The sequence below is a fragment of the Microcaecilia unicolor genome, chromosome 12 (assembly GCF_901765095.1).
Source record: "Microcaecilia unicolor chromosome 12, aMicUni1.1, whole genome shotgun sequence".
Classification (NCBI taxonomy): Eukaryota; Metazoa; Chordata; class Amphibia; order Gymnophiona; family Siphonopidae; genus Microcaecilia; species Microcaecilia unicolor.
The window spans coordinates 107653192-107666379 of NC_044042.1; the positions used below are offsets into that span (position 1 = coordinate 107653192).

The 13188-nt window shown below is 44.1% G+C and overlaps 1 protein-coding gene across 1 annotated transcript in view; it reads left to right on the forward strand.

Annotated features, from left to right (window-relative positions):
• The window catches only part of ETV4 (ETS variant transcription factor 4), a 125114-nt gene that overhangs the window by 3545 nt on the left and 108381 nt on the right, over positions 1 to 13188 (forward strand). The window lies entirely within an intron of this gene.

The following is a 13188-nucleotide window of genomic DNA, read 5'->3' on the forward strand; positions in this document are numbered from 1 at the left end:
CTTAGGTACAAATGCATGATACCCATAAAGGCTATTCAGAATGAAAACATTTTGCATACTGTTTGTGGTTCCTGTCCCGCCCCCCCATATAATAATTGGATTGAAAACTGAATTTCCTTTTGGCTAAATTGTGGTACGGGATGTCATCGGCCTTTCTGAATCTGGTTCTCAAATCCCCTTAATCCATCCAGCCCTCAGAGAGAGTCTCGGTACTGGGTTGTTATGGAGAGAGTTCAGAACACTTGCAGGGCTGATATGAGGGGGGTCAATCGGTTTTCATAGTAGAGGAGATGATCCTTTATGAAACATTACAGACCTTGTGGTTGTTTCATCAGATCTGTGGGACAGTGTTTCACAAGCAGGTGACGGGCTGAAATAACGGCTGAAAGTACTTTTAAGCAGTAAGTCTCTGCTACTGCTACCCCCTCCAACTCCCCCCTTACCCCTTTTTTATAGTCCAGATAAGATGCATCTGGAATATCCGTCTAGTTGAATGTATTAGAAAGTTTGTCTTGGAAGGGATTTTCTCCATATCTGCCTCTGGAAGAAATCTCGAGACCTATCCCACCCCACTCCAGGTTTTTCAAAAGGTGAGTGAAGAGGGAGTCCACTGACGGAGGAGCTTGAGGGGGCTCTTTTGCAGTGGATTTTAAGCTAAAAGGAGATTCTTGGCTCCAGCTGATCTCGCTGCCACTCCCTGAATGCTGTAGCCTGGAAAGTGATCGGGCTTTAGGGTGACTGTCCCCTGGATGATGGTGCTTTATTTTTATTTTGTCTGTTTTTGGGCGAGTTTGAGCTGAAAACATTTTGTAGTGGCAGATTTACCACGCTGCTGTGTGTGGACCTACAAAGAAATAAAATTATAGATGCCATTGCGGAAAGCTGATAAGCATTTCTTAGTATATGGTGAAACCTGTTTGGTTACGTTATGCAATGTTAATTTTGTTTTGTTTTGTAATTACGTGAGCCACTAGAAATTAGCTGTATCAGAATATTTTTAAGTCACTTTTTAAATATTAATCTAAAGGATGTTTTTTTTTTTTTTTTTTTTTCAATTTTTACTGCATTATTTTGTTGGCTTTCTTTAATTTTACCTTTCTAGTGTAGAAAGAAAGGCAAAGATTTTATATGGGATTGGGGAGATGGAGTTTATTTTCCCTTGGTAGAAGAGGTCCAGCTGAGGATCTCTCTTTGAGGTCTAAAGCCTCCAGTTCTAATCCAGAAACCCTGGCAGTGGCGGCTGTGAAAGCTGAGCCAGCGGGAATTCTTTATTTGCTCTCATCCAGTGCCGTAGCGAGGGCTAATGGCACCCGGGGCGGGTCGCCGCTGCGCACCCCCCTGGGTGCAGCAAGGCGCAACCCCCCCCGGACCGCATTCTTACCTGCGGGAGGGCCGATCCACCCCGAGTGCACGTCACTCGGAGCTGCGTCGGCCCCGCTGGTTCCCTGTTCTCTCTGCCCCGGAACAGGAAGTAACCTGTTCCGGGGCAGAGAGAGCAAGGAACCAGCGGGGCCGGCACCCCCCGAGCGCGTGCACACGGGGCGGACCGCCCCTCCCTCCCCCCCCCCATTCCTACGCCACTCTCCAACCGCTTTTAAGGTCCTGCCACATTTTTGGGGCTGGAGAGTGGCAGCAGTGACTGAGGTTATACTGTCTGCATCCAGCCACACAAGTAACTCCACATCTCCCTGCAAAAAGTAGCGATGCAGCTTGTCTGTGGCAAATTTACTTGCAAATCGGCCTGTAGAGTTCTGCTTTAGAAGAATGATAAATTGACTTTAATTCTCGTTAACCTTTTTTATTTCATGGATGCTTAAATGTAAAAGCCCAGAGCCGGTGGTGGGAGGCAGGGTTAGTGCTGGGCAGACTTACATACGGTCTGTGCCAGAGCCGGTGGTTGGGAGGCGGGGATAGTGCTGGGCAGACTTATACGGTCTGTGCCCTGAAGAGCACAGGTACAAATCAAAGTAGGGTATACACAAAATTAGCACATATGAGTTATCTTGTTGGGCAGACTGGATGGACCGTGCAGGTCTTTTTCTGCTGTCATCTACTATGTATCTATGTTACTATGATGCTGAAGGTAGAATAGCAGTACCCCAGATTTATAGAATATCCTCTTTAATCTATAGATTATATGACACATGGATAAAAATGATGATATATTGAGGAGACTGTTCCCCTTCCCCCTCCCATAAATATGGGCTGCTTCAATCTGCACTGTGGGTCACCAGAAAAACAACATAACAGAAAGGGGATAACATTTATAGACACACTGATTTTAGAATTTGCTATTTTTTTTGCATCTTTTTAAAGTTCATCTGTGTTTTAAATGGGACTTTCTCTATGTATAGATTTCTTTGTGTATTTCTTTTGTTTTGGGTGGTTTTTAAGCACACCTTCAACAGCTCACACCCTCCTCCCCCCCCCCCCCCCCCCCCCCCAAGTTCTTCTTGCTTTGGTTCCAGAAACTTAATTTTTAAAATTGATTGTGAAAATGTTTGGCGATTCACCCACAGAAAGAAATGGGGGTATTTTAAGGAAGAAAAAGGCAAATATGTTTGTAGTGAGATAGGGGCTTGAATTTATTTTTACGCATAAAGTAAAACCTTTTTGGACTGACTCAAATACATTTTGCATTCAGTGGCCTGATGAAAGAGGCCTTTTAAACCTTGCTAGTCCCATCCCGTTGGCCTGTCTGGTGCTGATGCAGAGGGCACATTTCTGGAAAGCTAGCCATTTGCATTGAGTCACTTTAAGGGGCCCTTTTATGAAGGCGCGCTGAAAAATGGCCTGAGGTAGTGTAGACGCGTGTTTTGGGTGTGCGCAGAATAATTTTTCAGCACACCTGTAAAAAAAAAAATGGCTTTTTAAAAATTTTTTGCCGAAAATGGGCGTTCGGCAAAATGATGATTTCTGCACGTCTATTTTGGGTCTCAGACCTTACCGCCAGCCATTGACCTAGCGGTAAGGTCTCGCACGATAACTAGGCGGTAACGGTGTACGTGTGTAAAATGCCAATTTACCACCCGCACGCCAGAAAATAAAATTATTTTCCGGCATGCGTAGCGGATGCACATTAAACGTGAAATTACCTCAAGGGCCATGCGGTAGCTGGGCAATAACTGTTAATTGGCGCACACAGGCACCTACGCGGCTTAGTAAAAGGGCCCCTAAATGTCTCGCAGCTGGAATCCACGTGGACTAACATACTACTACTATTTAACATTTCTAAAGCGCTACTAGGGTTACGCAACGCTGTACAATTTAACATAGAAGGACAGTTCCTGCTCAAAGAGCTTACAATCTAAAGGACAAATGTACAGTCAGTTGAGTAAGGGTCGTCAAAATGGGGCAGTCTAGATTTCCTGAAAGGTATAAAGGTTAGGTGCTGAAAGCAACATTGAAGAGGTGGGCTTTGAGCAAGGATTTGAAGATGGGTAGGGAGGGGGCTTGGCGTAAGGGCTCAGGAAGTTTATTCCAAGCATAGGGTGAGGTGAGGCAGAATGGGCGGAGCCTGGAGTCGGCGGTGGTGAAGGGTACTGAGAGGAGGGATTTGTCCTGTGAGCGGAGGTTTTGGGCGGGAACATAAGGGGAGATGAGGGTTGAGAGGTAATGAGGGGCTGCAGACTGAGTGCATTTGTAGGTAAGAAGGAGAAGCTTGAACTGTATGCAGTACCTGATCGGAAGCCAGTGAAGTGACCTGAGGAGAGGGGTGATATGAGTATATCGGTTCAAGCGGAATATAAGGCGTACAGCGGCGTTCTGAACTGATTGAAGGGGGGATAGATGGTTAAGTGGGAGGCCAGTGAGGAGTAGGTTGCAGTAGTCAAGGCGAGAGGTAATGAGAGAGTGGGGTGGTGTGCTCAGAAAGGAAAGGGCGAATTTTGCTGATGTTAAAGAGGAGGAAGCGGCAGGTCTTGGCAGTTGCATTCTCTTTCACTCATCAAATTTTTAAAACTCTTTGTGTACGGATTTTTGGAAGGTTTGGAGGTTCTGCACACACATCAGTTGGGGTTTAGGTGCAGCGCCACTTTTATCCTGCTAGTTGGACAAATTACTTCAGGAGTTACATATAGGAGGGACAGTGTCGGTTGTCTTTCTTAGGTATTTCATCAGCTGTTGATACTTTGAGTTATGATTAGCTTTTTCTGGAGGCTGGGAGATGCGGGCTGTGGTGGACTGGTGATGAATTGGTTTTCGTTGTCTGGTGTGGGTTTTTTTTTTTTTTGGAAAACTGATATGGCAGCAGGTGAGAGAGAGAGACCTGGCCTTTGATGTGAGGGGGTACTTCAGAGTTTGGTCCTGTCACCGGTGGTTTTAGTGTAGATCTACAGACTTTAGGGTCTCTCTTGTCAGATAATGGTGTGTCTGTTATAATATGTACTTAACCCTGTCCTTAATCCTCTGGTCAATACCATCTGTTGGACCATTGAGCATCATTCACTAACTAATAATAATATGGTTAAGGGAAAAATAGGGTGTTCTAAAACCTTAAGGGTTAATAGGAAGACACAGGTAAATTGCAGAGGTTTGGTAATCGGAAAGTTAAAGAAGAGAAATGCAATTTGAAAGTCACTTTAAATGCTTTTCTTTCCATGACTGATCAAAAGAGTAGCATGGGCTGCATATTTTAAATTGCAGCTTTCCTGGAAATTACATTACTGTCTTCAAAGAGTGATTAACATACGGTGGTCCGAGAAGGATTGCTGTAACATGGCGTAGCTAAGTCAGAGCTTCCCAAACTGGGGGTCGACAAACCGGGATCAACCTAGGTGAGCTTTCGCCATAGGTTCATCAGTATTCTGCACCTTTAGAGGGTCACAGAATGTGTTATTTTGCTGCAATCATGGGGCGACAGCCACAAAAGGATTGAGAAGCACTGAAGGTCTTCAAGCAGGTGTACCTGAAAGTGTTACAGATGATTCAGACTTGAGCAGTGCGATTAATTGGTTTCAAGTGACTTCTTACCTTAAGGCTTGGCACAGATTGCTGGTGGATATAACAGCATTTACACATTTAGATTGTATACCGGTGTAAATGCCTGTTTCAGAAAGCTGCTCTTTCCATGTGTAACTGCTCTGGGATGCGAAGATTTCAAGGGGGTGTGGTTTGCATAACTTTTTTCAAAATTTCCTGCACTGGCTTTTGAACTTGCTCCGTGGATAAGAGCTGGCTAACTGCTTGTTTTGACCTGGGATTTCCACCAGTGAATGAGAGCGTAATTGTACTAATCTCTGTGGTGTCTAGCATAATCTCAAATTGTTTTTAAAAAGAGTTGTCACCCAGCGCTTTCATTGGTTGCTCTTGTACATGCCGCTCGGTGAAATCTAGCCGTAGGTAAAGCCCTCAAACGGTCCTCCTCATGTTTTTCTTTCTTTCACAGCTGCTCTGAATGTGCCAGTGTCCATGTATTTGCCCGGCATCCTTAATCTTTATTTTACAAAAGGCTTTGTGTTCAACAGAGCTTCTTGTGAAATGCCAGAGGAACTGTGAGCATTGTAACCTGCATGTTCCGATTTCTACCTCCACGTTCTGTGTATAAAACGAGGCTGAACTGGCTGCGAGTTTTAAAAAAAAATGTTTATGTTCCATCACGCTCATTAAGTTCACGTAAACAACTGGCGTTGGTTCTGCTGTGTTATGGATTGAAGTAGGTTTCCTCAGGAGTTTGGCTGTGTTTTCGGTATCGGCGCCTAGATTGTGGAGTGCTTTACCCCGGGCACTTAGCTTAGAGAAGAAAAAGATCCAAGGCTCTGCTGTTTGCTCAGGTTTTTTCTCGAGATAATGTATTGTTTGGGAGTGTGTAGCAAGGTCGATAATCTGCTAAAGGTTTTATGGTGTTTGATATTATTTGAGGGGGAGGTGTATGATTTATGTTTTTTTAAACGTATTTTGATGTAAAGGGTTTGGATTGCCTTTCAGACTGTTGGACGATACACATTTGCGAAAATAAATTATAGTGTTTGCGTTGTAAGGAGTGTGTGTTCGCTTGACAGCGTCTTTCCTTACACAGTGTCCTGAAGTGTATTTACAATTGCATTCCACTAAAACGTGAAACATCGTTGTGTCTCAACGCAGCAATAAAAACTGTCCTTCGTGGGCAACGGAGGCACAAGGTGGATTGTCTCAGATGGGATTAGAAAGTCCCCAGGTTCGCCAAGAAGGCAGATCAGTCCTGGGCACCGATGCTCAAAACCTAATGCTGGCATTAGATGCAATTAACGCCAAACTAGTGCGCAGAATATTCGGAGGGCTGTAGTGTGGGAAACAGCATGTGCGCCAAAGATGGCTGCAAATGGATATTAATAAGGCGATTTGGTATTCCGTCCTAATGCTCGGAGAACAGCATAGAAACAAATGCTGTCCTTAATGCTGGAAACTTACCACCAGAGGCGTAGCCGGACCTGAACGTTTTTTGGGGGGGGGGGGGAATCGGAGTCCAAAGTGGATGGGGCACAGTTTGGCCTGCCGCACTTACCTTGGCTGGTGGGGGTCCTAACGCCTGCCAGCTGAAGCGTTTCTCTCAAGCGCTATCCTCTGCGCACGCCTGCCCTGCTTCCCCTCAACGTCGCGTGCCTGCTCGGTTTTAGTGATACTGAGCATGCGTAAAGTCGTGTGTGCTCAGTTTCACTAAAATTGAGCATGGACGTAATGTGAGGGGAAGCAGGGCAGACAGTGCGCAGAGGATAGGGCTGGATAAAACGCTTCAGCTGGCGGGGGGTTGGGGACCCCCGCCAGCCAAACCAGGGGTCTCAGGTTCAATTTGGAGGGGGGACCCAGGCCCCCAAGGCACCGTGTGCCACTGCTTACCACGTTGAAAGTTTTTAAGAGAGGATTTCTTCAGAATTTCTCACTTTAAACTGCTGGTTTTGCCTTTTTTAGAAGCAGTATTTTAAACGGTGATAGTGAGAAACAAACGTGTTCAAGTCCGAGAAAGCTGAAAGTGAAAGCCCACATTTGGCACCTGTCTTTCTGTACTTAAATATGAGCCTTTCAGGTGAAAACAATTTTTGAAATGCTTATATTTAACAGAACAGTACCGATATGCGCTTGAACTCCTGTGCGCAAGTGCCAGACACCTTCCTCCCCCTCGCTTTTGGTTTCATAGCGTGCATATAATTTGAATGCAATTTCCTTTGAGCAGCGGAGGTCTAGGAAATGGGTCTGTTAGCTTTAATGCTGGAGTTTTGAGCATCGGCTCCCTGGTTTTGCCATGTTGCATGGATGGATTCGTAATTGTTTCCCCTAAAAAAAAAATCAGACCTGTTTATTTTAGAGCTGAGACAGTCAGTGGGGTGTCAGTCCTTCTGGCCGTAATTTCAAACTCCCTTCTATAACTTGCTTTGCATTTAAATTTAACTTTGGCTTGCTTAGAAGATTTGCTGATTTTTTTTTTTTCCGTTTTGTATTTATTTAATTTGAGCGGTTTCCTTCCTTTCATCTCCACCTGTCAATTTATGGACTTAGAGTTGGTCAATTTTATGATTTTTTTTTGCTATATTGGTTCCTTAAAATAGAAACAAAATTAGTAAGCGGTCTTGAACACAAAAATTAGAGACTGGCTTATGAACATGTATATGCTGGAAGAGAGGAGATATGATAGAGATATTGAAATATCTAAAGAGCATTAATGCACAGGAAGTGAGCCTTTGTCAACTGAAGGAAAGCTCTGGAACGAGGGGGCATACGATAAGAGGGAATAGGCTTAGAAGTAATCTGAAAGGATGGTGGAGGCTGTGGAGTCAAGGACTGTGTCAGAATTTAAAAAGGCATGGGATAAGCACGTGGGATCGCTTAGGAAAAGGAAGAGTTAAAGTCTGCCCATCCTCTGAAACCCTTATCTGTTGTCATGTTTCTGTGAAACAACAAAATGGGCCTCCAAATCCCTGTACGCACTGGGGCAAATGCAGAAAACAAGTGGTTAATCGACTGTGGACTCCAGAAACGAGAGGGACAACCCTTTATACTTTGAAGGGGATTGGTTGATAAAAGGATTTGATTCGGCCTATGGCCTGCCTCGGCAGTCTGTTGATGACAACTAGATGACAAAATCTCCAGTGTAGTATCTTTTTTTCAATGAGAAGGTCTGAGAGAAGGCAGCATTTCTGTGGACCCTTCTTTAATGTTTTTTGCATTGAAAAAGATACTACATTGGAGCTAGAAGGTTGTTAGGCTTTATAGAGAGAGGTGTGACCAGCAGAAGAAAGGAGGTGTTGATGCCCCTGTATAAGTCGTTGGTGAGGCCCCACCTTGAGTATTGTGTTCAGTTTTGGAGGCTGTACCAAGCTATGAGAATGGTAAGGGATTTGCGTTACAAGACGTATAAGGAGAGACTTGTTGACCTGAACATGTATACTCTGGAAGAAAGGAGAAACAGGGGTGATATGATACAGACGTTCCAATATTTGAAAAGTATTAATCCGCAAACGAACCTTTTCCGGAGGTGCGAAGGCGGTAGAACGAGAGGACATGAAATGAGATTGAAGGGGGGCAGACTCAAGAAAAATGTCAGGAAGTATTTCTTCACGGAGAGAGTGGTGGATGCTTGGAATGCCCTCCCGCGGGAGGTGGTGGAAATGAAAACGGTAACAGAATTCAAACACGTGTGGGATAAACATAAAGGAATCCTGTTCAGAAGGAATGGATCCTCAGGAGCTTAGCCGAGATTGGGTGGCAGAGCCAGAGGCGGGAATAGTGCTGGGCAGACTTACACGGTCTGTGCCCTGAAAAGGACAGGTACAAATCAAGGTGAGGTATACACAAAGAGTAGCACATATGAGTTTATCTTGTTGGGCAGACTGGATGGACCATGTAGGTCTTTTTCTGCCGTCATTTACTATGTTACTATGTTACATTGGAGATTTTGTCATCGACAGACTCCTGAGGCAGGCCATAGGCCGAAACATGGTGGTGTCGAGTCTTTTTATCAATAAATCTTCTTTAAAGTATAAAGGGTTGTCCCTCTCGTTTCTGGAGTCCAGGGTCGATTTCCCACTTGTTTTCTGCTGTTGCTCTATCCCGTGGGATTTCAGAGTTCTCCACTTCGGTGGATTTCTACTGGATCTTTCTGCACTGGGTCAAAACCAGGATTGGGTCAGCTTGCTTTGTTGAACTGGGGAGAGATGGCCATTCCAGACAGAGATAAGGAGAGAGACTATCCAAACAGAGAAGATGGGAGGTAGAGCAGTGGATGAACACGGCTGAGTAGTGAAAGGGATGAAAACTTGAGGGTGGTTTTTGCACGAGTGTCTGTCTATACCTGCAGCGACTCATAGACTGTGAAGATGCCTCAAAGGTTTACAAAAAACAAAAAAGTCTGTTCTAAAGAAAAATGTGATGTTCAACCACACTTGCAGCTGTTACTAGTTTTAACAGTATAAACAGCATCCTGACAGTGCTAAATTGATTATTGTCAGCATGTCCTCTGATCTCAGGAAAACCTCAGACTGCACTTCGGTGTATGAATGAAAACAGAACTCCATTCCTTTTCGCATTAATAATAACCTTTTGGTAATGCCATGTGCTGATTTTTTTATTAAGGTGCCAAAGTCGCAGTATTTTAGATCCCTCTTTTTCTTAATTTCTAAGGACAGGCTGCAGGATTGAGTGCTGCACCACTGTCTTAGAGCACTAATATTCTGACATGCCAACGCACCATTTTATCCTGAGCAGGAGAGGTCTGGGGCATGTGGACCCCCATGCGGAGCCGTGGAGTGAGGGTTTCCTTATTTTATAGCTCTCTACAAATGCTCATTTGGCAGTGTAACGCTTTGATTTCCACCAGGAGATGGGTAATGTCATATATGCTGCATGTAAGGAGTTCCTGTTGAAAAAACTGCAATCAGCTCAAAACACTGCAGCTAGGTTCATATACAAAATCTCTCATTTTGAAAGTGCCTCCCCTTTATCAACTTACACTGGCTTCCCATCAAAGCGAGAATCACCTTCAAATTATGTACCTTTATCTTTCAAATCCTAAATGGCACAGCTGCAGACTATATAGTATCATTAATAAACTTACCTCAAAGAAACGCTAAATATGAGGCAAGAAACAATTTCAGACTACACCTCCCAAATTGCCAAAAAATAAGTGATCTACAAAACTGTCCACTCTGCAGACTTCACTTACCTAGGAACCAAATGGTGGAACTCCTTAGCACCCAAAATAAGAAATATATACAGGAATATACTAAATATATACTAGGAATGGATCCTTAGGAGCTTAGTTGAGATCGGGTGGCAGAGCCGGTGGTGGGTGGCGGGGATAGTGCTGGGCAGACTTGTACGGTCTGTGCCAGAGCCGGTGGTTGGGAGGCGGGGATAGTGCTGGGCAGACTTGTACGGTCTGTGCCAGAGCCGGTGGTGGGAGGCGGGGCTGGTGGTTGGGAGGCGGGCATAGTGCTGGGCAGACTTTTACGGTCTGTGCCAGAGCCGGTGGTGGGAGGCGAGGCTGGTGGTTGGGAGGCGGGGATAGTGCTGGGCAGACTTATACGGTCTGTGCCCTGAAGAGCACAGGTACAAATCAAAGTAGGGTATACACATAAAGTAGCACATATGAGTTATCTTGTTGGGCAGACTGGATGGACCGTGCAGGTCTTTTTCTGCCGTCATCTACTATGTTACTATTCCGCAAAATCCTCAATTCGTTCCTATTCAAACAAACCCTCACAAAGAACAACTATTTATTACCTGAACATAAGAGTAGCCCTACTGGGTCAGACCAATGGTCCATCTAGCCCAGTATCCTGTTTTCCAAACAGTGGCCAAACCAGGTCACAATTATCTGGCATAAACGCAAATCGTGGTAACATTCCACATAGAACCCCAAGGAATAGCAAGATTCTGGAATCCTAAAAAGTGACAAGATTCCATGCAGAACCCCAAAGAACAGCAAGATTCTGGAATCCTAAAGAGTGACAAGATTCCATGCAGAACCCCAAAGAACAGCAAGATTCTGGAATCCTAAAGAGTGACAAGATTCCATGCAGAACCCCAAAGAACAGCAAGATTCTGGAATCCTAAAGAGTGACAAGATTCCATGCAGAATCTCAAGGAGTAGCAATATTCCAATGTATTGTAAAGTTGGATTCTTACAATAAATTACTTTCTTATGCATTATTCTTTATGTATCCTACACTGTTTATTGTAAGCCACATTGAACTCAAACTTGTTTGGGATAATGTGGGATATAAATGTTACAAATAAATAAGAGTCACTGCTGGGTCACCAACTATTTTTAAGAGACCTCAAGATGTAAAGTAGTTGTCTGATTAATGTATATTTAGATAGGATTAAAATGGCAGCTCTTGGTGTCTTGATAATGGGCTTCTGGAGTCAAGTTATTTTGAAAAGCACAGATTCCATGCGAGGAGTCTCGGCTTTGCAGTATTATGGCCCCTGCCTGCCAATGTGGATTTCAGGGTTCTTAGACCAGCTATATGGAAACATCTAGGCACACTTCACTGCAAATAACAGATCAATCAAGACCTCCTTTTCAGGGGGTGAAGAGACTGGGAGACCAAGAATTAGAGTGGAAAATCATGAATGTTTCTCTGCATTACCCAAATTTTATTAAAGAAAAGTATCCAAGAAACCTTATTTCTCCTGATGGCTCTTTTCATGGTTCATTGAAAGCCATGTCATTAGAGAAACTCAGACTGAAAAGAAGGGTGCTGTAATTGTAAAAAAAAAAGTGATTATTTTTTTTGTTACATTTTTTTACCCCGCGCTTTCCCACTCATGGCAGGCTCAATGCGGCTTACATGGGGCAATGGAGGGTTAAGTGACTTGCCCAGAGTCACAAGGAGCTGCCTGAAGTGGGAATCTAACTCAGTTCCTCAGTTCCCCAGGACCAAAGTCCACCACCCTAACCACTAGGCCACTCCATTTAGCTACTGCCCAGTAAGAGCGGAGACTCAAGACCATGCTTTCTGACCCTGCATTCAGTAGAGAGTATCCTTCTAAAAACCTGATGTCTGTTTTGGTCACAGTGACCTCTAATCGACATGCTCTATGGATTATTCCAAATATCGCAGCCCACCAAGAATTTAAAATGGATTGTGCTTAGGAATAGAGTGGTAGGTGTGACTCTGGCCACAACATGCAGGTCTTTATTGCCGTCGTTGTGTGTTACCGTGTGATGAGGTATGCACGTAGGAATGGTTCTTGTTTTTTTCTGGTAATGTATCACCATTTGCAGTAAAAAGAACGCAGCGAGGCAGTTTACAAATAATTACAATTCTAGAAAAGAAGTTATGGAGAAGCAAGGAGAGCCAAGAAGGTGGTAGGGAATGAGAATAACCGTATTATAGCAGTCTGAGTGTTGAGGTTTTGATGGAAGAGCCAACTTTTTAATCTTGAGAAGGAAGGTTCCATTCTATCGCTAGTGGCCTAAATGGATCAAAAAAGGTCCTGGGTTAGTTTTTGAGGGTCCTAGCTGCAATACTGGTAACATGATTTATTCACACTAGAGCAGTTTCCTTTGTGTACTAATATACGTATTTATGTTCTGTGTAAATGTGTGTTTCTAGGCTGAGAGTCTCTTCGATTGACGAGATTGATTTTTCTTTTCTAGCACAAGTTTTTGTGTTTTTATTGATTTGGCAACCAATGAACTACCCTATGCCTAGAGGTCATGATCAGCCCTTAACACTCTTTATCTCCCTAATCTGACTTTGTTAGCTGTAGGAAGCCTTTAAGTGGTGTTGGATAAGGGGGCGACTGTGTTGACGTGTGCAACTTACAGACTTGAGAGTCCCTTCTGCTGTACCAAGAAAAAACTGTGAGCTGCTCAGAGGGAGCCCTTTAGCGGTGTTGCTTGATAAGTGGTGATGTACTTGCAGCCAGAGATGATCCCTATTTGCAGAGGGTTTTTTTTTTTTTTTGTGGGGTGGCAGAGGACCATCTCAACCCTAACCTACAAAATTAAGGGTCTTTTACAAACTGTGGTTAGCACGAGCGCATACTTGCCACAGTTGAAAAGGGCTTACGTTGGGATGTGTTGAGACTTCCTGCAGTAACTTTGCAGTGTGTGTGTGTGTTTGTGTGTGCGCACTACTTACTAAAAAATACACTTTTTTTTGCTGAGGGGACGTGTCTTGGGGGTGGAGAGTAGCACAGAAACAGCCAATCAGTTAGGGAATGTCCTATTGTGGATTAAAAACTGGTTAAAGGATAGAAAACAGA